Below are 25414 nucleotides of genomic sequence, written 5' to 3' on the forward strand. Positions count from 1 at the left end.
ACTTGCTTTGGTACTTGTGTGAAATCTGAGTGAGATTAGTGTCACCACACTAATTGGACGTTTTTGCACACCACAGTGACACATTGGGATCAAAATCTGTAAACTCGTCAGTAAAATAGTGTTCGGAAGCCAGATTCTTCATTTGCTTCTTCAGCAAACATATCATGAGGCCCTACATCATAAACCTGGTCCAGAAAGATTTAGAAAATTGTTTAAACTGGGAAATGAACATAAAGGATGTTTTTCGAGCTCTAATCAATATTTAACTTCATTATATACTGTTTGACAACTTCTACAAGATGTTGAATTCTGTATTCTTGTCTTAATGATCTTACTCAATTTTTTTTATCAAAATATGAGCTCTTTGTTTTTGTTCTTTTTGGGACAGACAAGAAAAGCAAAGAGATGTAAAAGGGTGATGATATGCAGCAAAGGGCCAAAGCCGGATTCATACTCACAGCTTTTGCGATGAGTACTTCAGCCTCTGTACATGGGGCATGCTAATTGAACTGCTAGGTTAATGGTGTCACTAAACACGAGCACTTTTGAAGAAAGCCTTAAAACTCAAAAATATCCTCATCAACATTTTACTATTTCCACCTCTGACATGCTGGTGTGACTTTTTGTGGCAACATTTTTCAAGGCCTATTTTGAATACTCCCACAAGTGCAGCGCTGTTTGCCCTTCTGCTTCACTACAGTCATAGTCACGCTGTCATTTTCATTGGCCTCTTGTGGCCAAAGAAACCTTTGTCCCAGATATAATAGCTCTGTGGCACATAGCTCCAAGGTTGCCACTGCAGCACAAAGACTTATTGACAGAATTTGGACTTGGCTGCTGAAATGAAAAGCTTAATGTAAATGGATTACCTCTTACTAATATTAATAAAGTGGAGAGGAAAAATATCAATGGGAGATCTAAATGAGGTGCATTTTGCCTGTGGTGAATTGCAGGGAATATTTCTCCATAAGAGGTTCAGTGTCCAGCTCAGAGGCTTTTAGTAAGGCCTTATGACTAATGGTGGGAATACTGACACTGAGTTGGAAACTGACTGGTGCCTTACAGTAACAATTGTTTTCTGTCAACAGCCTGTGGAGGTTTTGTATTCTGCACACATGCTCACACATACAGGAGTCATTTTCAGACAGAGGGAAGAACCCTGTGTGCGCCATTGGCTCCCACCTGTCTGTCACATTGCTCTTTATGGGTTAAAGGTCCCTTTTCACACCAGTGTGGTGCACACCTTTAATGCCCGAGCCTTCTCATAGCACTGTCCTCTGACTTCCCCTATACAGAGGCTTGGTTATTGAGTTAAATAATTAATCAGCCTTGGTCAAAAGAAAGGGTTTTTCCTCTTGTTGGAGCTAAAATGAATTGACATTTACACACACATGCAGGCACACAAACAAACAAACAAACAAACAGATGAACTGTAAATGAGAGACTGAAGGAGTGCCCACACAACATTGAATTCAAAACAGCAAAGTGGTCACAGAGGACAATTTCACGTATAAAGCAAATGAAATAACAGTTACTTTGAAAAAAAAAACGTCAAAATGTTGTGTGCCTTGTGAAAATAAGATGCATTACCAACAGATAGCATACATTTTAAAATGGACACACAATTATCTAAGGTAATTCAGCTATGATTTTTTTTGTGCAGAGCAGCTTTTTAGAGAATAATCCATTATATACACTAACAGACAAGAAACAGACAAAATGACCAATCTACAGCAATATTAGACAGAAAGTGCACCTTCCATGCATGAGGAATCAGGTGCCATGTAAAGTAGCAGTGGTGTTGTTTGCCTTCAGTGGCATTTGGGTGACAAAGAATGGGTTAAATGTTACAGGTCTGTCACCCAAAAGGCCAGGGATACAGTTCTGTGAACTACAAGAGGTACAGTTGGCTTTTCATTTCAATCATAAAAATAAAGTTTTTCCTTCACTTGACCGACATGTACTTTTTTTGCATAATGATGCAATGTAAACCCAGAGCCTTTAAAACGATTTGTCCTTGTCCATTGTAGTTTCTCCATCTTTCACGATGATGTGCAGATGATGAAGAAATCTTCACTGACACTGACTCGCTTGTATAATAAGACATATATTTACAAAGATAAGAAAAGCATCAATCCAGGCATTGCCGGTCCTAAAACTTTTGTTTTAGACCCAAACAGTACCTAGATGTTCTCCTAAACATTCTTCAGGAATGACCAATTATAAAGCAATTAATTCTTTTATGTTAAACCAAGCTCTTCCTTGAGATCATATTTTAGTAGCACAGTTGTAGTTCACATAATAACACTGTGTCGCAACTGTAATACACTTCACCATCTATGCATGAAAGGAAGACTTTGACCAGAAATAAAATACCTGGTATGAGAACATGGACTTTCATAGTATAACAGTTACAAATGACATGACAGACGCTAAATATAACGTGTGTTATTGCTTTGTTGCGGAAGACTTGCACATTTTGCACATGACAAACCTTTGATCTACCTCTGCCACTGCTATTGTGTTTCATTTTAGTTTTTGTTTATTGCAGTTACATTGTTTTTTTTTTAAATTGTTTTTATTGTTGCTGTTCACTCATTTTAAATGTTACATTGGCGAGTTGCACACTGAATTGTGTTCCATATAAAAGGTACACTGAAAATAAAGAGATGCTCTTCTATCTACAGTATACGCACAGAGGGTGTGTTATGTCATTTATAAATTTATTATATATAGATCAGTATACTTCTTGTTATGGAAAATTTTACTCCATGTGTACTACGAAGGTCTCATAGAATCTGTCATATGACACTTCTACAGAATATTTTACTGCACAACTAAACGAGAGGTTTCTGTGTTCTCACACATCCTACAAAGATTGTTGTCATATTGTTCCTTTTGCATAGAAAAGCCAAATATTTACAGTATTAAAAATAATTGTTGTGCTTCGCTGTACTACTTTCTTGCTGTGAGATTAACCAGCCAACTGGTCCTGATGGCAGAGCTTGCAAAAGGTTTAAACAAGACTAACTCTGCCATCCATCTATTTCCTCCTCTCACTGCTAACAGTCTTCACCCAACAGCTGGAAAGTCCCTGTACTCAGGAGGGAGGTCTATTCATCTCACTCTCATTCACTTGCTCTTTCTCTCTGCGTGATATTTTTCACTCTTTTTCTCCTCTGTCTTCAAGGGGCCTCTTTTCATCTTGACCTCTCAGCCAGTTAATCTCAGGTCATTAGACAGCCATTTCTCATCTCCTGGACATGAAGGAGTGTAAGTCTGCTGGCCTCGCTCTCATTGCACTTCAGATTCTTCACTCTCTCCTCTCCTGTCGCCTCTCCGCTGCTCTGCCGGCGGCCCTCAAGGCCCTGTGCACGGTCCTTTTCATCTTTCCCCCACTCTCGATTTCCCCAAAGTGCTGATGGACAGAAAACTACAAGCTAGGCCTGAGGGAAGGCTGTGAGGCAGGAGAGCGAGCCAGGAATGGAGATAGGGAGAAAGAGAGAGAGAGAATGGTGAACAAAAAATAAAATATATGTAAAGGGACAGAGTGGCTGTGAGAGAGAAGTGAGATCGAGAAGATGCTACACAAAGACCGTAAGTGAAGAAAAAACACTTTTAAAAAGAATGGGACAAAATTTGAGTGAAACACTGCAGTGAATGTTTCCCTCTGTAGAGATAGCTCTGTAGTAATATAACTCCACTTACTTGTATTGTTAAACGTGTGATACATTTCAAAGGCTGTTCGACCTGTTGCTTTTACAATTGCTGCCAAATTTCGGTAGCTACCCTACGTCCCTTCCCCTTGTTAGTCCTTCTTCCAGTTGGTGATGGTGATGCACAAAAAAATGTAATGAAAATAAATACAGAATATGTCGCACATCGAAAACTACAGTGAGCTTTATTGTGAGCATACGATGTGTGTGCCTGCTGTTTCCTCAGGTTTGTCATGCATAATCACATGAGCATATAGAGGTATGTTATATACATTATGGTCTTGTGACTGATTGTCACAATATAGATTATTCAGCATCATAACCTTAAACAAAAACTATAGACGTTATGAAAACAACATGAGTACTGTATACAGAGTTTACAATTTACTTTTTACATAAAGTATGTCTTATTGCATATTTTATATAACAGAGTAACAAATAAAGCAACAATTAACAACTCATGTAATCTAAACATAGTGATTAATGTCCTCTTCAATATGGCCAACTGAATAGACGCCGAGTTGTACTACAGCTGTCCCTCTGCCTGTGAATTGGAAGGGGTGAGTGTAAAGGGACCTCGTTACTCTATCTCTCTCCATGAGCCCAAATTGCCTGAAGAAAGAAAGAAAAACAGAATGAATCTTGTGCTACATATTTGCAACCCACCAGCACCTGGTGAGTATGCAGGATGGCTGTGCATGGGGTACCCTGTTGGTTGTTTGATTTGAACATCGAGAGAAGCAGTTCAATCTTACTGACAATCTTTCTTTCATACTTTCCTTTACATTTTCAACATTTGGTATCTCCCTCAGTTTTTGACCCTTTAATGTGTTCCACCAACTTTACAATTTATCTCTGAACCCCTTTTGTTTTACAACTCACATACACGTGTCTTCATTCTCTTGTTCTTCCCTTTCTTTAACTTGTTTTTAGGACTGAGTTGTCTCTTTTTAAGGTAGTTTAAAGTCCCCCAAAGTAATGAATTCTGAAGCCGCCAACTTGTAAATACTTTAATTAGGAGGACTGCAATTTGGAATGAACAAAAAAGAAAGTGAAGTGGTGTTAAATACAAAACGCTTGGTGCAAGACATAAACAAGGAATGAGGAATATAAAAGTAGAAAAGTAGTAGAAAGTAGTGACAAAACTTGCAAGATAAAATGGCTGTACAAATTAAGAATCCTTATCCAGTGGAAAACATTGGAGAAAATACATTGGACAGAGACACTTGAAAGTTGATGGGTTGTTTGTGAAGTTGATGTGTTTCTGATTTCCTACAGACAATCACTGTAAGTTTACCATACATAATAAATATAACAAAGTATTGTTTTTTTATTGTTTATTCTGACCCAAAAGTTCTCCAAATCTAATCAAGTACATCTTGCAACTTGGCAGAAAAAAAAACAACAAAAAAAAACAACTAAAGAATAATATAACTGCTTGTTAAATCCCAAATCTCAACCCAAAGTGCTTCACCATACCTGAACTTGCCACACCTATTCAAACCACACCCCAACATTATTAAGTCTGCCTTCAGGCTCTTAACCAAGACTAACCTGCCACAGAGAACAAAGAAAACGACAATAATCATCCACACGGCCTTCAGAAATTAAATGTGAAAATGGACTGGCAGGAATTACATGCTTGTTTTTTGTGGTGTTAAACTTGTATATCATAGAAATATAGTTTGTTGTTTAACAAAATTAACTATATGAGCTTTAAGCACAAGGAGAAACCTTGGACAGATTATCTATCCCATCTGGTCTGGGAGCACCTTGGTGTCCTTCAGGAGGAGCTAGATGTGGTTGCTGTGGAGAGGGTGGTCTTGGTTGACTTGTTTTGCCTGTTGCAACCGTGACACGAGCTTGGATAAGAAAATGGATGGATGGAAAGTCATGAATAAGGAACATATTTTGTCATGTTTGTGAAGAAGATTTTGTTTCTGACAACACGACTTCAGACGAGGAATATATTATACTTTGGCAACTTTCTTCAAACCACCCAAGCATCCGCCAAAAGCTGTGGTGCGAGGACCATGACCTCATGTACATTTCATCATGTCTTGACAACGATTCCTGTCAAGATTTAGTGACAAGTTTTCACAGAAAAATTAAACCCAGAGAATGTTCTTTAAACCACATTCAAGTTTTGCTCAGTGTAAAACCACAGCAGGTGGAAAGTTCGACGAGGAAATTTTGGATCCTTTTGTAGTGACTTGTTCATTGTTTTTTTTGTTTTTTTTACCAGCCCCACAGGCGCTTCACATAATGAGATTCTGCAGTTGTTCTCTACTTTTCAATTTTTCATACAGTGCTAACAAAACCAGCCTGAGCTGCCTTTCGTATAAATTTCTAGAAATTACCATGAGATCACACTGCGCTGCTTAAGATCTCTCCAACTGTGACGGGTTTCTTCAGGTTATTTGTTCACTATCTCAAAGTTACGCAGAAGCCCTTGCATTGTGTATTGTGCTCTGGTTCTTAGAAGGCTCCTGTTTCCCCTTCACAGAAAAGCCAAGCACAGAAACTGAGTCAAAGTGGGATGGAAGATGAGGAGGGGGGGGGGGTCAACAAAAAGGCGGGAAAAGTGTATGGAAAAAGTTGCAGGGACAGGTGACGGCATCGACGGCGAGAAACACAACAAAAAGGTGGGTTGAAAGAGAGATTGCGCGGAGGGATGGGTTCAGGCAATCTGTACAAGGTCACAACTCTATCCCTTTTTTTTATCTAGCTAATAGACGCTAAAGCTGGGAGATGGACGGAGAGGCATCCGTAAATGAGTGTGACAACTATCACGTTTCAACGCGCTCAGTGATTCACCTGTCAGAGACAATCTGTGGTGGAGTTTGTGTCTGATCGTGTGTTTATCTGTGTGTACTCGTGACTATTAGTGGTTGTTAGTGTGTAAGAATGGGGCTTGAACGCCTGTGGGAAGAAAAAAAAACATGTACACACACAATGATAGAGGTGGATGTATTGAGCTGTTATAAGTCCTTGGCTTGATGCAACGCCCGGACTCAATTTGACCCTCTAGTTTTGGTGACCATCATTGCAATATCTCCTCTTTGTGAGTGTGTGTTAGAGTTCTAGTGTCAGTACAATCAGAAGTGTGTGTGTGTGTGTGTGTGTGTGTGTGTGTGTGTGTGTGTGTGTGTGTGTGTGTGTGTGTGTGTGTGTGTGTGTGTGTGTGTGTGTGTGTGTGTGTGTGTGTGTGTGTGTGTGTGTGTGTGTGTGTGTGTGTGTGTGTGTGTGTGTGTGTGTGTGTGTGTGTGTGTGTGTGTGTGTGTGTGTGTGTGTGTGTGTAATATTGTGTTTCTCTTTTGTGATAGTGGAGGTGGAATGAGGGCAGTGAGGAGGAGGAGGAGCGGACGAGGATCTGACAGCAGCTTGACAGAAAGAAAAAAAACACATCTGAAGGTGCGAGACAATTTAAAGGTTTCTCTGAAGCTCATAAGTCATTTTGAAACACCTGTGTGTGACCATGTGGATACTCCATCTCTTCCCTGTGGTCCCATTTCTGTCCTTATTTTCCATTGCACATTGTAAGCACAGGATTAATTCTCACTCACAATGTGAAGTGCATGTGGTGTTGCTTACATTTTTCCTTGCAATATGAAAAGGGTCAAGCGGACAACCAGTTTTTACCGATTAGCTCAAGTGAGAGAGACAATGTGAACATTTTATTGCAAGGTGCCTTCAGGAAATTACATTTGATGTTCTTTTTGTTTCAAGAAGTATCTGCCATACACACAAAACAACACTTGAAATTTCCCTGAAACAAGTCAAGATTTTTGCTTTAAAATCTTTCCCACTTTTCTTGTAAACATACTGCAGTGAGAGTCTGGATTGATCAGCTGCTCCCATGCATAGACGAGCATATTAAGCATTTGTATACCAATAGCAGGATAAGAAGGACTTCTTGGAAGTTAATGTGTAGATTTGCTCAGACCTAATGCAAAACTTTTTCAAGTAAAGTGATGACATACAGATCTAACACAAAGCGCCTGATGAAAAGCTGTGCCACCTCCTGCAAGCATCCAAACAGGTTTTTTTTTTTTTCAGCTAGCTAAAAGTTAAACTAACACTATATTTCAAAAGCACTTCCAATATAATATATAATTGATGCCTTGGGATTGCGTATGAAATGGTTGCTCTAAAAATCTTGAAAATGCAGGAATTTAAAGAAAATTTTAAAGCAATTGTCAAGTTGCAAAGACAAAAGCTTGACAATCTAATTTAAAATTTAAAAAATGTATAATAAACCTTATTGTTATGTAGCTGGTTTGCTTTTCTTACATTTAGCTCACAGCAATTATTGTGGAGAATGTAGTCCGGTAGATTTGGTCAAGCAGAATCTGAGGCAAGCCAGCCCAAACTAAGCAATTGTTAGCCGACACATTAACCTTGACGAGACGTCTGAGGGAGGAGATGAAATGAGTTGTGAGTTTCTCTTTTTGACATATCTGAAGGATTGTAAAATCACCAATCGTGGTTGACCAGCAAAAGTACACGGACAAAGAAACTCTCATGGTGACCTTGATCTGAACTCTTGTCAGAGGGGCACAGCATCTTTTTGCAGATTGGGGTCTCTCGGCTCTTCTGTGTTTTCACTGTTTGGCTGGTTCTAGATACCTGTGCATATAGATTTTAAATGCCAGAGTCTGTGTGTTCTGGTTGGTTTAGGTGGATTGCTGTAAATACTGTCTTGCTATTTTGCTTTACTGTTTGTCTTAGCCTTATAGTGGACAGCTTGACCTGACACATCTGTTAGAAATATTTAAGACAAGGACAGCTTTGTGGATACCGCATGCTAATGATTTTTTTTGTTTACTGTCAACGATGAAAAAGATCCATCTTAACCATCAGACTGCAAGGATCTTTGTGAAAATCTGCTGTTAATGTTAAAGCTCAAGTGCAGTTTAACCAGCACTTCCTGTATGTCTATATTACATCTTGATGGAGTGTTGACTTCGTAGTGCTTTTATATGTCCAACACTGATATAAATGGTCAACACGTCTGCCATTGTAGGAAGCTTCTTTTTGCAAAACGGTAATCAGTGACACAGCTGATCGTTGAAAGACGCTCGCTGTGCTTTGTGCTGATCGCAGCCTTGCTCCTCTCTCGAGCCTCGACTTCAGTCGCCTTAGACACAGACATGAAAGCATACGTCTGCCACATTTCCAGTGTGAGAGGGCGTTAAATCAATGCAAGCAGGCAGAGCTCATTGAATTTACACAGAGAGGCTGAGCACACGATGTGGTTTGACTTGGAGAAAAAAATCCGAGCGTGTGAGTGTGTGTGCGCACGTGTAAGAGATCTGACTGGGGAGTTCTTCCAGTTTGTATTGCGCTCATATCTTTCCGTGACTCCTTTTATGAAGCAAAACTGATGCAACCACATACCAGCCCTCACAGCCGGCTATTGTTACACATGATCAAAAGCCTGCCCCCTCTCTCCTTCTCTTAACTGCCTCTGTCTTTCTTCCCTCCTCCTCCTTCTCCTCCTCCTTCCTCTCTCTCTATTTCACTCACATTGATTCAGTTCATTCGTATTACTTTTTGTCTCCCCCCACCCTCTCTTTCTCCAACACTCCCACTCCTCACACCTCCCTCAGTGATGCTAGTCTCCCTGTAGTATACTATTTTCAAACTTTGATCAAAAGCCAGCTGCTCTCATTCACTTTCTCTCACTTCTCTCTGTGTGTGTTTGCTAACTTAGTGGGGGCTTGACGCACAGTAAGCACACGCTACGCTCCCAAATATTCACAGGTGACATGATTTGCACTTTGAGCCTGCATGAAAAGGATGACGCAAGTTAAAACGCTGACTTTACTATCAAAGAGGATGAGGCATTAATGAACAAAGTTACAGCTGAACTGAGAGAGGAAGTAGCTGAACACCACTGTTTTCTCTGCTCTCCCCCAGAAAGCCTGAGCTTGTTGGTTTAACACAGCATAGGTGTAATACATGGACTTCCTTATACTGTATATGAAAACCCTGACTTCTGTGTATATACATCTTTGGGATAATAAGAGATTCAGCCAGTAAAGCATTGGAACTCTTCGACACAGAGAACTCCATGCAGCCTCTGACAAATATACACTGCCCTGTTTGTCCAGATTATTCTGCAGGTGTCTTGGGGTATTCAAGAAATTGAAAACTGTGTTACATTTCTCCATGAGGCTGTGAATTCACATCCAAACTGGCATGTCAGTATCAAGTGAACCTTCTGTATTACATACAAAAGTGGTTTTTTTAGACAGATATTAGCATATTAGCATGCTAAGGAACACACAAGAACAAGAATATTCAATTGGAAAACACTTTGTAAATATCCTTGAGAAAATGAGGTTTTGGGATATTAATCTTCTCTGATGTCTGAAAATCATTTGCAGACTCGGACATTTTGTTGTTTCTTGGTGAGTTAGTTTCATTCCTGCTGTTTTTGGTATCTTGATATGGTAATTCGAATAAACTTTCGAGATCAAAACTGCATCACATTTGCCTCTGCAAAGCTCTCAAGAGATGCTACACAGTGACTCATCACTAAACTATTCTGTTACACTGCAATATCGGAGGCCGGTTTTCAGTTTAATCAGTAATTATGGTCTGAGATCAGCTGATTGGGATGTGCATCCTTGCAGAAACATCACAAAAGAATGGCTCGTGACGTGTGCACCTTTGTCCCTTTTGTGCAGTCTCCATTGCATCTGTCTCCTTTGAATTGTTTCAGAATTTATCATTGTGCTGTCAGAGGTTCAGGTCCTCATCCAGACCAGCCTCCAGCATCACCTGACCCTGCCGACACGTCATTCTAACCAAACTACAGCACTCCATGTTTCTACTTACTGGCCTTCTTGTTCTTGAACAGTAGCACAGTCTTATTCCTGTTGCCTGCAAGGTTGGGACAGTCTAAATTCAAGTTCATCATCATTTCTTGATTCTGCACAGAAACCTAAAGTCCACATTTTTAGACCAATGACAACATAATGTGAAATGCAGTCTCATTTGTTTGAGAATATCTGACGGTGTCTGAGGATTGTCCTTCTTTTAAGTAACATCTGTCATGATTCACACAATGTCATGTCCATGACGTGTTTTGTCCCAATGAAGATTACTCTGGATTAAAAACAACAGATCCATGTTTTGTTTTTTTTGTTTTTTTTTAAGATCTTTAGAGAACAAACTCTGAGAATTTTCCAGCTGTTCATTGTTTACTGCTGTGGTCAGACTAGAAGCAGACGTTTCAGCTTGTTCTCTTTTTATTGACACTATGGATCCAATTTCCTTGTGTAACCCATGTACAGTGTTGACAGCATATGTTAACCTACATACTGTATAATGATCCTGTTGGTTATGCAATCAGTCATTTTTTGAATGTATCTTTTTGGTACACATCAATAATGTTAAGAAAGGAAGGAACTAGGTTGTTTCCCCAGATGCCAAACTTACGCTAGAAGGTTACCTAAATTGTATTACAGTCCTTTCAGTATAGAGAAGTTTCTGACAGGACTGGAAAAAAAAAACAAAGGAGGCATCAGAGTCAAGAAAAGCAAGGGACAATAACCGGCATAAACCTAATAAAACCAGGAAGTACGACATACTTTTGATAATCAGGTAATTGCAGGGTCCGAAAATAACACCCACCATGCGCCAATGTTTTAGCCAAAAGTCATCAAAACTATGCTATTGGTATTTAGTGCATTTTATGTAGCTGCAGCGATACTCCTCTCTCTGCTGCCATGACCGCGGAGCACAGGGTCTCAGACACACCAACATTTATTTCAGCAAAAACGCACACACACACGCACGCACGCACACACATACATACAAACTGGAGTGCCAGCCACCACGCGAGATGTGGCGCACCCCTTTTAACTTTTCGTGCATCAGCACACTGTTGATCCATAGTCAGGAGCATATGTGATCCGGTCAAACGGTCAGTTTGACTTTTCTCCGTTCACTCTCAGCATGTCTGCAGCTGATAGTAGATAGTGCATGCTAAATGCATTAGAGACTGGACATTAGAAATACAGACAGATGGGAGAGCCTGCATGAAGCGGCAGTAAGTGTAAACAGACACTTTTTTTTTTGTGATTGTGAACGTACTTTAGTAGACACATGAAATAGATAGTGAACCCCCAAAAGGGCATATGGGACCTTTAAAAGCTTTAGGTTAATTTAAGTTCATAGTCAGGCATGAGACCAATGAGATCAATGAAGCGTTGTGGGGTTGAATTAAACGACAAACAACCACTGCTACATGCTATAGTAAAACTGGGATGCACATTTGGGAAACTTTGATATAGTTTGTTTTTTAAGTGGTCAACATAAAGATGTTTATTTGCAGGCTGAAAATAAGAACTATGATGCATGAGTGTCAAATTCTGCATTCAAATCACTGAATTTACAATTATTTCTGCCCGCAGGATTCACTCTGCTTTATCAGTGTTGCTCAGACCTCAAACTATTACTTTTAATCAATCCATCCCTCAGTGTGTAAGTGTGTATTGATTTGCCAGAGGTAGCTCACAAAACACGCACACACACACACACACACACACACACGCACACACACAGAGAGTAAATACCTGTTTTCCAGCTGTGCTTTGCACAGGATTTGAGACCCCCAACCTTATTTTTCCTTTTAGCTGTTCTCTAAGAAATTGGGTTTTTCTTTCTTTCTTTACTGCGTTTCTCCCTCCATTACTCTTTTTCTTGTGTCTCTTTTCACTGGGGGAAGTCAATTACAGTTGACATTCAAAAGACCAGACAAACAAAACCCTGAACCTGTTTGTTTTCTCCAGTTAGATTCCATCTTAGCAGCTTCTTGCGCTCAGATTGAGATTCCCCCCTCTGTGCCGTCTGGAAGATGACTCACATCATCAAACAGCTGTGAGTGTGTGTCATAAGGCATACAGTGTGTCTGGCATAGAAATTACACTCCAAAGCCTGGTAAATTACATTAGCGATTCACTCTCTTCTTCTCCTTTATTCCTTTCATCAGAAGAAAAATATCTACACAAAGCGGAAGAACACATTTTCATCTTCTTTCTTTTTGTCATTAAAATAAGTGCTGTCATGAGGCAGGGAGAGGAGTTCAGGAGCTCTTGAATGCATGTCATTCGTTTTTTCTGTGTTCTTATGTTGCTATAGTTGAGTTTCATGTTAACACTGACATCATTCTGACCATTTCAACCAATATTAATACATGTATAAAAACAAATGTGATTCTGGCCAATACAAGTAATCACACAATAACAAGTTGTTTAAATGAGGACAAGCATAGTATTTCCCAAAGCTGGTTAAGGGACCTTGTTTAGACATGACAGTAAGTTGTTACTGGACCTAGCTGGCCTGGCTCTATCCAAAGTGAACAAAAGCCTCCAGGCTCAAGAGGACAATACTTACTGTTTTTTTGTTATTGTTTTTTATTTTATTTTATTTTTAATTTTTTACAGTATCTATACCAAAGAGGGGGCAGGTCATTTTTGCAACACGCTAACATGAAGTTCCTGTCTCTGCCAACAGCAAACCATAATATCCAGAGCTGAGCACACGTCTGTTAATTTCAACTGTTCATTATTGCTCTTGAATTTATTATTACATTTTAACATTGATTGTCCTTTTAAAAATGTAAAATTATTATCGGAGCTTTTATTCTAAAAACGTAATTTTTCGTTTCAACTTTTTGACTACCTCTCAAGTCAGTTGACCTCTCTGCTCCTGACTCTCCAAAGAGATGAGATTGTTGACCCTAATGTTATCCCTATTAATTTAATTTTTTTGCAAAAACATCTTATCATGTTTGATTTAGCTACCGGGAAGGTTCTGTTTGGTGGTCATTTGTTATAGTAGACAAGGAACAGTGAATGGAAAGGTCTTCCTTGATCACGTGAGGTGTCATTCAAAAGACCAGAGTGACTTAGTACATGGGAAACAGCCGGATAGATGTGTTTCTTTGGGTTTAGATGAGGTTCATTCCCGTTTTTTGTCGGTGGTCTGACAGATGTGTGGATTGCGGCTCATGTCAATCAATCAAATTATTATTTTCATTGCGCTAATTCATAACGAGTGTTATTTTGAGACGCTATATAAAAGAGCATTTAAAAAGACTTCTTGACTCATTGTCAAGAAAAATTGGATGGGGCAGATGGGATAAGATACAGGAAGAATTTGTCCTTTGTAAAACCTTCCTTCATGTGCTGGTTGAATTTTGAAAGGGTCTACATGGTCAGAGTCACAAGTGCTGAAGCATTTAATGTAACTTGAGTGATATATCAAAACAGGTGTTTATCATTTTAGATATTCATGTTCATATTAATTTCTTGTTAACTTCTATCAAATTATGTTCTATTAAATATGAACTAAAATAAAGGATGTACTAATATCAAAGTTAATTTCTTTACGAACAGATTAGATTTTCATTAACTGTGTCCACCTCAGATATGATGGGAAAGTACGAATATTTTACTTTCATGAAGATGTTTGTTCTCCACGGCCTGTGCCTTAATGCTTTTCTGAGTTGTCTCTACTTAACATCAGTTTTATATGCTCACTGGTTGATCCCGTTTATACCCTTGTTTGCCACATCTCATGCAGTTAAACTACACGACATCCGCTCCTGACTTTACCGGCAGCTACTCACCTTTCAGTTTCTATTGCCTTTTGTGTCCTGTAAACATGTCATTCACCATCATTGTCAATGTCACATCAGCATCACATGCCTTCTGTCCTCTACAGCCATGTCAGTGTAACCTCTCAGACCTCCAGTCCTGTTATATGAAGCACTTACTGTTCAGAGACCTTCAAACACTATCAGAGAATGAGAAAGTCCAACGAGCACAGAGACCAACATCAATTTAAAATTGAATTTTTCAAAACAAAACAAAAGGAGGTGTAATTTAAGACATGTATATTTAATGGATAGAATGATCTGGTCTGGTCCAGATTTATTTTAACACCTGTAGGAATGTTTTGCAGATTTTCAACCATTTCAATATTCAAAGAATAAAAAGCCTTTCAGATAAGACGCGGTGGGCACTGTACGCCTCTGTCAAGGCAAGGCAATTTCTACAGTGCTGTTTAATCACAAGTCAATTCAGAGTGCTTTACAGACATAAAAACAGATATAGATTAAAACAAAGCTTAAAGACAGAATGCAACAGAAATTAAAAAAAGAACAGAGTAAGAGAAAGACAATCCATTATCTATGTGCTGCTCCGCCCAAGAGCGTATCCGTGCGCGGCCGAGGTGAGTGCAAATACTTTAAAACATCATGCGGAGCACTCCCCTCCACTCGTTTAATAGAAAGAAAGATCAGATGACAACAAATGGTGTCCCACTTTCCTGAGTTCTAGTTTACAGACCTACTTGCACATCAGAGAGAAATATCTGGTATTAAAAGAAATGTCCAACAGTTTGGGCATACCAGGTTTGTTTAAAACAGCAGAGATGCTGGAAAGCGGTTGTTGTAAACTCTCCCAAATCCTGTTGTGCCCTGAGGATTCACAGTAATAAACGTGCACCCTCTGCTCAGATGAAAGATCAAAGCTTTCTACTTAATAGTGGACGGAAACAAATACTATGCGTCCAAAAATGAACTTATGTTCCTCAATATTGTTTTAGTCACTCAACAACGAGCGCTGCTGCTTTTTGGTGATGTGCGCTCCTCCTCCCTCTGCTGGACAGTGCACACCGCGTCCTATCTGAAAGGCCGATAAAGGTCATCACAGCATATACAAGAACTGCCTTTATTGTAACATTGTCAGCAGTAGAACACATTCGGTATTGATACTTTTTGTGTGAATGGGTAGCTGAGATTTGTTCACAACAATCTTATCATGAAACAGGTTCTCAGTGTCAAGCTTTTAGCCATTAAAGGTGTCCTTAAATCACGCTCAAACAACTCTGTCAATGTTGAAATGCTAAATTACTTTATCCTCTTCAACCAAGGACAAAGTGGTAGTAAAGTTTGGGGATTTTCTTTTAAGAGCCACTTTAACAAGTTTTAAGAGTTGGTGTTTCAAATTGAGAACATGGGTTTTCAATGCAGTGAATAGTAATTGTGTTTGTGTGAAGTTAGAACTACTTTGCATAAAAACATTGGCTTTAATTCAACAAGGGAGAAGAGTATTTCCATTGGTGCACACAGTGAGTCCTCAACTGCTGGCTGTCAACAGAGCTAGAGTGGAAAAGTTGAAGACTGTTGGCATTAATCACAGCTTGTCCTTCGGTTCTACATGCAACACACACACACACACACACACACACACACACACACACACTCACACGCACACACACTCACACGCATACAGTCATGTTTCATAAGGGTGAAGAGTTTAAGCAACGTAAACATTTCTCTTGACAACCATATACACTGATGACTGCACAAGCACACATTCAAACTGACACAAAATCACATCAGATCACGTATACACACACATATATAGACAGTGTGTAAACCCTACTTAAACTGACTCATGTTCACAAAAAAAGCCTGTTAGATGACTGTCAAAACTGCCTTAAGGAGAAACACAAAACTATGCACACACACAAAGAGACTGATTTGATGAAACAAGTTAGGCTGTAAGTGTGTGTGACATTAGAGATCTCCTCGAGATGGCAAGGCCGCAGACACACACACACACACACACACACACACACACACACACACACACACACACACACACAAACACACAAGCATACACAGAAACACACAGATCGACAAGAACCAGAGCGGAGCCGGGCCAAGGCAAATGAACCTGTCTGAAATGCAATTCCCATGGCCATAGAAACACACACATACACACACACACACTCAGGATCAGGCCAGCTGAGCAGTCCCTGCTTTCTCATTACTGCAGATGGATAGATAGATGGATGGATGGAGGAGGGGGGGATGAGTGTGATGGAGGTTGGCAACTAAAGACATGAGGAAAAGATGAAAGGAAGGGCAAGAAAGTGGAGAAGGAATGGATAAGGCAGGAGGAAAGGGATGAAGGAAGGTAGCATTATGAGCGTTAAGACGGTGAGGGTGAAGGTAGGGATCTGCAGATGATAGAGAGAGGGAGGGATGAGAGGATGATGTGAGATTGTGTTTAGAGCTACATTAGACAGAGCAGGGTGACTGGTATGGCTGGGGACATATATATATATATATGTGTGTGTGTGTGTGTGTGTGTAGGTGTGTGTGTGTGTGTGTGTGTGTGTGTGTGTGTGTGTGTGTGTGTGTGTGTGTGTGTGTGTGTGTGTGTGTGTGTGTGTGTGTGTGTGTGTGTGTGTGTGTGTGTGTGTGTGTGTGTGTGTGTGTGTGTGTGTGTGTGTGTGTGTGTGTGTGTGTGTGTGTGTAAATTGGTGACGGCAGGACCCCAAATGGTTGTTTTCCTGCCTGACAGAAGATAAGAAAGAAAAAAAAATATATAAATAGAAAGGTAGCAAGATCACAGGAGAGAAGAGAGAGAGGAGTGAAGAAGAAGGCAAAGAGGAGGAAGAAAAGGTGGAGGAGCAGGTCCCTAAAGTTCCTTTAAAGATACGTTGTATGAGCAGAGCATGCTTTCTAAACCATGCATAAGGAAACATTCTGAGTGGAATAACTTACTTTCACATTGAGCCAAGCTGCCACCAGGCCTTCAGTCAGCTGCTCGGGGTCCACAGAACCCACACCATACTGTGCTGGGCTCCTCCTGGAAATCCAGATAATTGTTTTAGCCCTGATGCAAAGCTACTCAGCGTATGAGGTAATGCCTTCTGGCAGAATATTTCCGAACGTGTCTGTAAACATTAAAGAAGCCCATAATGGCTGAAACAAACCAGCAGTCTGTATTATCACGTCTTTTCCAGGCCATTCTTTTATTTATTGCATTTATTTAAAAACAAGGTTCAATAAAGTGCTGCAAAGTAGACTCTAAGAGCATAAATAATATTACAGTTAAAATCCGTAAAAAGTACAAAACAGTTGGTACAAACAAAAAGTCTGTAAATTGATATAAAAATGGGGGTGGACGCACCCAATGCATGGAGGCTGTGGTCCACCAAGCAGGCGGTCCAGGCACAAAGCTGACTTGTGTCTCCTTTCCCGCATGTATATGCCTAATAAATGAACGTATCCACTGTCCAATCTCTAAATATAGGCATAAAAAAGCCTCCCAAAAATAATATTTTTAAACTTTAAAATGCAATTATAAGTCAAATAAGAAGATAGAATAGATAAGATAAAAACCAAACAATTCTGATACTGGGTTTCAATGCCATGGATAAGGATAAGATAATATTCCAGATATTCCTATGTTCATCCCAGAGTGGGGAAATTTACAATAAAAAATCTAAAACAGAAATTAAATGTTTTTGTTTTATCCACAAACAACATCATAATGATTTATGTGATGCATATCAAGATACAACACATCATAAGGCAACTTTCAGTAAAAGGAAAAATGAAAACATGACATAAAGACTATATAAGAAATAATATATCAACACTTTAACAGCTCTATTCCAAAAAAGCCATCAGCAGGTTTTGCAAGGAACACTGGGTTCCTTTCAGGGCTCAGTCTGCATCAAAAGGGAAAAAAAACAGCCCAGCTCAACCCCTTTAATCCTTGCCATGGATTGAATTTAAGCAGAGGTGTTGTGTAGTGCCTCCCTGCAGCTTAAACTTTTAACTCTGGGGTTGAAAGGGACAGAGGCTGCTCCCTGACCTCCCGCTAGTTGCCCACAGCAGCACTGACAATCAACAAGAGGCAGCTGTACATGCCGCCATCAGTCAGAGAGAGTAACTGTTTGCTGACAGGCATCAGGACCTCCAGCATGTGTCCACAGAGGTGTACTACTGACAGCCTGGCCATCTTCATCAGATGACCCAGCTTGACAGAAAACCTCTCTCAAGCTGGTCAGCAGAACTTCTGACTAACATAGAGTATAGAACTATTGATGTTGGTTTAAATACAGTTATCAATAAGTCCCTGTCCTACTTTCTTGGATCGTTGTTTAGCCATTTGCAGCTGCACAACAAAACCTTTGTTCTCTCAAACGCTGCTGAAGATACAAAGTCAACCCCTTTAACTGTTTTTTTTTTTTTTCCTGACACACTCCCGGACAGGTGGACAGTCAAATCAGTCAAATCATGATAATTCATTAGTCACAAAATTGGCCACAAAAATAGTGAAATTATACGACATCAAAATGGTTAATGTAATAGGTTCCAATTCATAATCAGAGTAGATATCAGTTTTTATAATTACTGTTGCCCTGTCTGTCCTTTTGTTATTTAAAGCACTTGTTTGAGATTGTGTGACCTGAAATGTTAAATTGAGCATGTAAAAAGGAGAAACAGAGAAGCAAACACGACACCTGAGAAAAAAGGCACCCAGTCAGTTCAGCTCTGTAATCCAGATTGATTTTTGTACCAGCAACCATTCCCCACTTCTGCAGAGAGCCACACAGCCCACCTTTAAAAGCCAGCATCCATATGTAATGGCTGTAAGGCATAGGGGGGTTTGAGAAAGAAGAGGAAAAATTGGCGCTTTCCCTCACTTTCAGCGGTGGGTAGATTGCCCTTCACAGTCTAATGAGTTCTGAAGGAGTTGAGCATAAAATGGAGGGAAAGACATTCACAGGCCAGCAGGCTGACTCATAAATAACACACCTGAGAGTTGAGGAGGGGGATGAGAAATGGAAGAAGGGGTTGGGCAGAGATAGGGATCCTTTAAAAGTGGTGAAATATATACATTAATGCAAAAAAAAGAAAAGGCCTCTTGCAAGTTACAAAAATGAGAGGAAACCAAAATAAAACAAAACGTAAATCTGTAGTCAATGTTTGTACAAATGCACAGACACCAACAGCAAAACTCCCCGCATTATCTGTAAACAAAAGCTAAAAAAAAGACTTTAATATTGAGCTGAAAGATTTAACAGTTCTTCTCAAAATACTAAGAAATATATATTCACTGAATTCATTTTAGATCCTGTGACTGTCAGCCCCTGAAGATTATACAACCCAAAAATGTAATCTTGGTTTGACTTGTTTGGTACCCTACATACAGGGCAGTCAGTTTTTGAATATTTCATTTCTTCATAAATCTGTTATTTTGGAAGTGGTGGAGTTTAGGACTCTTACTGCTGCGAGAAAGTAAAGGGATATCCAAGTACTTTGGCTTCACTGTCTCTTCTATATACAGTCTAAAGGCTTTACTGTCGAGAAGTTCAACATAGCAGAATCCTGAACGGTTTCAAAACTCCAGGAAACACAAAACAACACGAACATCAACACTGACATTTTAATGAAGAAATGAATGTCATACATATGTACATGATAGAATCATGCATGTTAACTTTCATGATTTTCGGTTTAAAGTGAGCATGACACAGCTCAGTGGAAACTGATCATAGCTATCGTGTGTCAAGCAGCTATTGGGCCGTTTACTTTAAATGCTAGCTTTGTCCTGCGATGTGGTTGCACATTTTCAGCTTCTGATTTTGGTTAGGATTTGGTTTTTTTTAATCAGCACATGATGAGTGTCAACAATGTGTGTGCAGTTCGGTAATGATGCAGTCAACAACACTCACACTGTAGTAGTTTTAATAGCAAATATAGCTTTTCTTTAACTGTGGGATTTCTGTGGGTGCCTAAATGATGTATTATGATGTCATGAATGTTCTTCATATTTTGGGTCACATCTCCAGTCTCTTTAAGATTTCACAGGACCAACATAAACATGCACAGGGGTTACTCTTGAAAAAAGAGTTTTGTGCAATGCTCTACTTTTAGTACGGATATTCAGCTCGCTGTCACAATGTGGAGGGAGACAAAGTGATGGAAGGATCTATTTGAATGCACATTTAGATTCATCCAAATAGAAAAAAACTTGTGTGCATACAAAGTGAACAGGAAGGGTACGAGAGACAGGGGAGCGCTGAAATTTCCATAAGTAGTTTGTCTACATGGATGCACATAAATGTGTGTTCTTATGCATGAATACAGAAGGGGACAGAGAGGCAGACAGACAGAGGTAGAGCATGGAAATGGCCTTGCATATGCCGGTTCGTTCACATACTGCCAGAAGGGCAGAGAGTCAGTGAGGCAGAGGGAACAGCAGACTGCAGGACAGACTGAGGAGGAACCTGCTGCTGCATACAAACATTGAGCAAAAAAAAAAAAAACTGGGAAAGAAAAGAGATTGGCCATATTTAAAGGTGTGCAGATTTCAATTCTAAATAAAAGGCCATTTTTGAGTCAACGTACATATCTGCTCTGACAATCACTTGTGAATTTTTTGTTTTTGTTTAATTTGCAGAAAGATATTGAGCTGCTGTTTGAAAGTTCTTACTACATTGTCTATCAAATGTTTTTACATGTAGAAATGCATAATTATTTCAAAGTAAGAGCAGAAAGTCACACAGTCTCTCCTGCTAGTCTCCTTTTATCAAGGACTTTCATCTTGTAGTGAAGTTCAGCTCGTTGAACAAGCGACAAAACAAACGTTCACAGGGCATAGATGCAACGCTACCATCTGTTGCAGGCTGATAGGAAAAATTGCTATATCTTTCCCAAATAATATGACACAGGCACTCTAGCTGTCTGCACGCTGCTGCCAATCAACACAGTAACACGCCTCCCTCCACCACTGTAGACAGAAAGAAGCAATTCTGAGATTTCCCAGAGAACTTTATTTTAACTTTTTATAAAAGAACCATCTTACAGTACATTCACACAATCATTTTTGAAGTATTACTTACTATTACATCTTTTATTTCTGCATTCTGTCACAGTCATGACTTTGTTAAATGACAATTAGCTGAATTAAATCAATGCTGTAGGTTTATTTATTATCAAGTGTGTTTTTAGTCCATCTTCTTGCTACTAAATATACGAGATGTGCTATAGCAAAAGATGACGTTGAGGCTGGTGAGGAATCGTTTGAGTGAGTCTCTCTGCAACTCCAACCCCACCCCCGGTGAAACTTGGAGTTGACCATGGTCAAGGAGAGCAATGCGCGAAACAGACCTGAGGATGAGAATATGTTTACCAACAAGGTTATGTATCCAAGTGTAATATTACTTTATATCACAGCAGTACATACAGCGACAGTATGGCAGCTTTCAGTAGCAGTTCATGAAGTGGTCCTTGACGTTAAATCCAACTGTCTTTATGGCAACATGCCGTGTCAGTCTTGGCACTGCGACAAGACGCATCGCATCACAACTGGCTTTATAACTGTTGTAAATTTTTGAGGTCATTAAAGTACTATACTAAAAAATAAACATGGGTTTAGTCCATCTTTTAATTATTCAAGATATCTAAGTGTGATAATGTTGGTAATTGTATCTTTAAAGCATGTTAAAAGCTTGTATAAACTGTTTTTAGTATAAGTAGAATAAATGTTTGTATTTTTGCAACAGATTTTTGTTGATGTCATTTTAATCAATCCTAAATACTTAAGGTTTTCTCATTTAAATTTTGTATTTCATGCAATTATAGAAAAAATGAGGATATGACATTAAATATACAGTTAAGATATTAACAAGCTATTCCTAAAAACTAAAAAAAAAAATGTTCCCCCTCCGGTTGCAAAAGAAAAAAAAAAAAAGAAAAAAATCCCATCCACACCAATCATTTTTTAAAAATCTCTCAGTCCACATTGCAACGCAAAAATGAAGCTCACATAAGCATCACGTTCAGTGCTTCAAAGCCCAGTGCTGCTCAGGAGGAGAGCGGCTGTTGGAATTTGGACTGCTGTGGTGTTTAGTCAAAGTAGTTTTTTAGTTCTTTGTCCCTAAATTGGTTCAATTTGTGATTTTTTGCCTCATGATGGGACATTAAGAGTTACACACACGTATAGTTTTAACTTACCCCTCTTCTCCTTAGCAGAGAAAGTTCAAGATAGTCATATTAAATCATGTCAAATTAAGTCAACTATAACTTAAACTCATCTGACTGTTGAGTATATTATGTTTAAAATGCATGTTTTAGGTTTCAAATAGTACAATACCCGTGACAGGAGTCGCCCATGTGGGGCAGGAGTTGATACAGATGTAGTCAACTAATAACTACAAAATCAATCAAACATGATGATGTAACTTGAATACACAAGCTGCACTGTCATACACAATTCTCATGATCAAACTCTTTTCAGGTTTTTTGTTTTGCTTTTTGTGGTGTGCATTCAAAGCTGGTCTATTCATGTCACTTTTTAACATAGTTTTGTAAATATAGAAAATGTGAGAGTGACTCAATTTTTAAAGATTTATTTTAGGGCTTTTGTGCCTTTACTAGAATGACAGGACAGTGGACAGAGGCGGAGATTGGGGAGAGAAGGTGGGGATTGACATGTGGGAGAGGAGCCGCAAGCTGGACTTGAACCCGGGCCTCCTGCTTTGTGGACGATGGCCTCCATACATGGCGATGCACGCACTAACCACGTTACACGCCCCCAATCAGCTGATCGCCACAGCAGGGAGACAGAGGGAGAGACAAAGTAGCGTGAAGAGTAAAGAATTGATGTGTGAGAGAATATAAAAAATCTTCCTCCATGAATTTATGCGGAGCACCATCACTATTATCACCTGATATATTAAATGTAAGATGGCGTTTTTGTAACTATCTGTTATGGTGTCAGCACACCTAAATATTTGACATAATAGGTCCACCAGCCCTCATAATTATGCCTCTTTTCCATTCCTCTTGAGTGAAAGAAAGCAGTTAATGACCTCTCTGGCTCCTCTCCATCTTCTCCTTTTCTCTGCCGTCATGGTCCCACAAAAAGCCGGGGAAGGAAAAAATGAGAGAATTTGCACTCAAATGCGCTTCTTTTCTTCTCACCCAACACTGGTACAAAAGGGCTGGATGATATGAATGAAGGCCTGAACTGAGTGGAAAAGGTTGAAACAGCCAGAGAAAAGAGCGAGAGGAAAACTGGCAACACCGGCCCTCATAAGTTGACTTTAAAGGTTTCCACCAGAAAAGGCTGAAAAAATGCAGTGAGAAAAACATTTGGATTTTCAAATGAAAGAGGAGATATGAAATATGATAGTGCTGCTTGTGACAGGTTTCTGCACATTCATGTCCTCCCTTTTATACACAAAGTTAAGAGACTTGTACAATCATTCATGTCAAAACAAACATTTAGCCAGTCATAACTTAGCTATTGCAGTAGAAGTTTTTATTGACAGAACAGGTGTATCTCTTTGTAAAGCTCTATGAAAACTGTAAATACATTATATATTGCTGTTCTGCGTAAAAGGCTGGAAATATACATGTACAGAATGCAACAGCATTTGTGGTAGAGAAATTGCACTTCATTATTCCACAAGCAGGAATGACAAAACATACAAGCTGTTGATGTGTTCTGTCAACAGACTGACTCACAGAACATGGGCTCCAACGACTGTACTTTCAGAGCCTTCCTCTTTGTTGGCCATGAGTAACAAATGTGCATTATAGAAGGGACAGCCCTGATGCTGTCAGAATGTAGTGCCGAGGAACCACAGGGGCTAATTTTGATGGAAGGGGAATTTCATCGGAATGAGGGATCATAGAGCTTTTATCAAACTGAAAAAAGTCTAAAGTCAAAATTATTTTTCCAATAAAAAAAGTGTGTCGCCAACACACTCTGGATTCTAGTAAAAGATATACTCTTGTTGATACGTTTGTTGATAGATTTTTTGATTTCATCCTTTTTATAACTCTATGGTCAGGAACATTGGATTACATGTTGGTTAGACTCAGAATACAGTGGCTAGCATGATGCTAAAACTTGTTTTGCATGAGCTTTGGGTAGTGCAATGGATAAAGCATGCATTCTTCATTATTTTTTTCTATATAAGACGAGGGAATATACGAGCACACATCCACAGGAAGCAAGCTAGCACATAGCTAATGTAGAGAGGAAACACCTACGGTCAAAGATAGCGGGAGCATGATTCCTAATACTAATGTCTGATGGACCGCTATGATGGCACAGGGGGTGCTCTTCATGCGCCTGAGGTAACAGAGGTATGGTAGAGGCAACTTCATAGGTATACAGGATGTGGACAGAGCTGACAGGGGAAACATTGCCATTGTTATGATGAGGGATGTCAGTGGAGAAGAGGAGTGTCAGTCCAAGTTACTCATCCTTGCTATTGACGGTGCATTAGTGATGACAGAGGGTCTTGTGAGCAGGCTGAGAGAGTCTAACATGCATGTCATTGGCATCAACTGCATGTCCCACCACCTGGAACTATAGCTTTCAAGAATATCATAAAGATAGATAGATAGATAGATAGATAGATAGATAGATAGATAGATAGATAGATAGATAGATAGATAGATAGATAGATAGATAGATAGATAGATAGATAGATACTTTATTCATCCCGAGGGAAATTCAGGGCATCCAGTAGCAGTATACAGACAGGCAGGACACAGGACACAAGACACAAGACATTGGTTACAGTACAAAACATCGGTTACAATACAATACACACCCGCTGTCCCCCCTCCTCATTCTACTGTAAAAGTGATCACAATAGGGCAAACCTAAATCAAAGCTTCATGGGGATGGGGACACAGAGAGGAAACCTGGGACTCACCCAGCACCTAGAACAGATCAATAACAGTGTGTATATTATATGATAAGGTTGAGTAATAAGGGGACTAAAATGTTTTTTTTCTTTCGTTTTTTTTCTTCATAAAGATTCAGGCACCGGATGCAGACGAGGTA

The sequence above is a fragment of the Symphodus melops genome (genome assembly GCF_947650265.1).
Source record: "Symphodus melops genome assembly, chromosome: 15".
In the NCBI taxonomy this organism is placed as follows: Eukaryota; Metazoa; Chordata; class Actinopteri; order Labriformes; family Labridae; genus Symphodus; species Symphodus melops.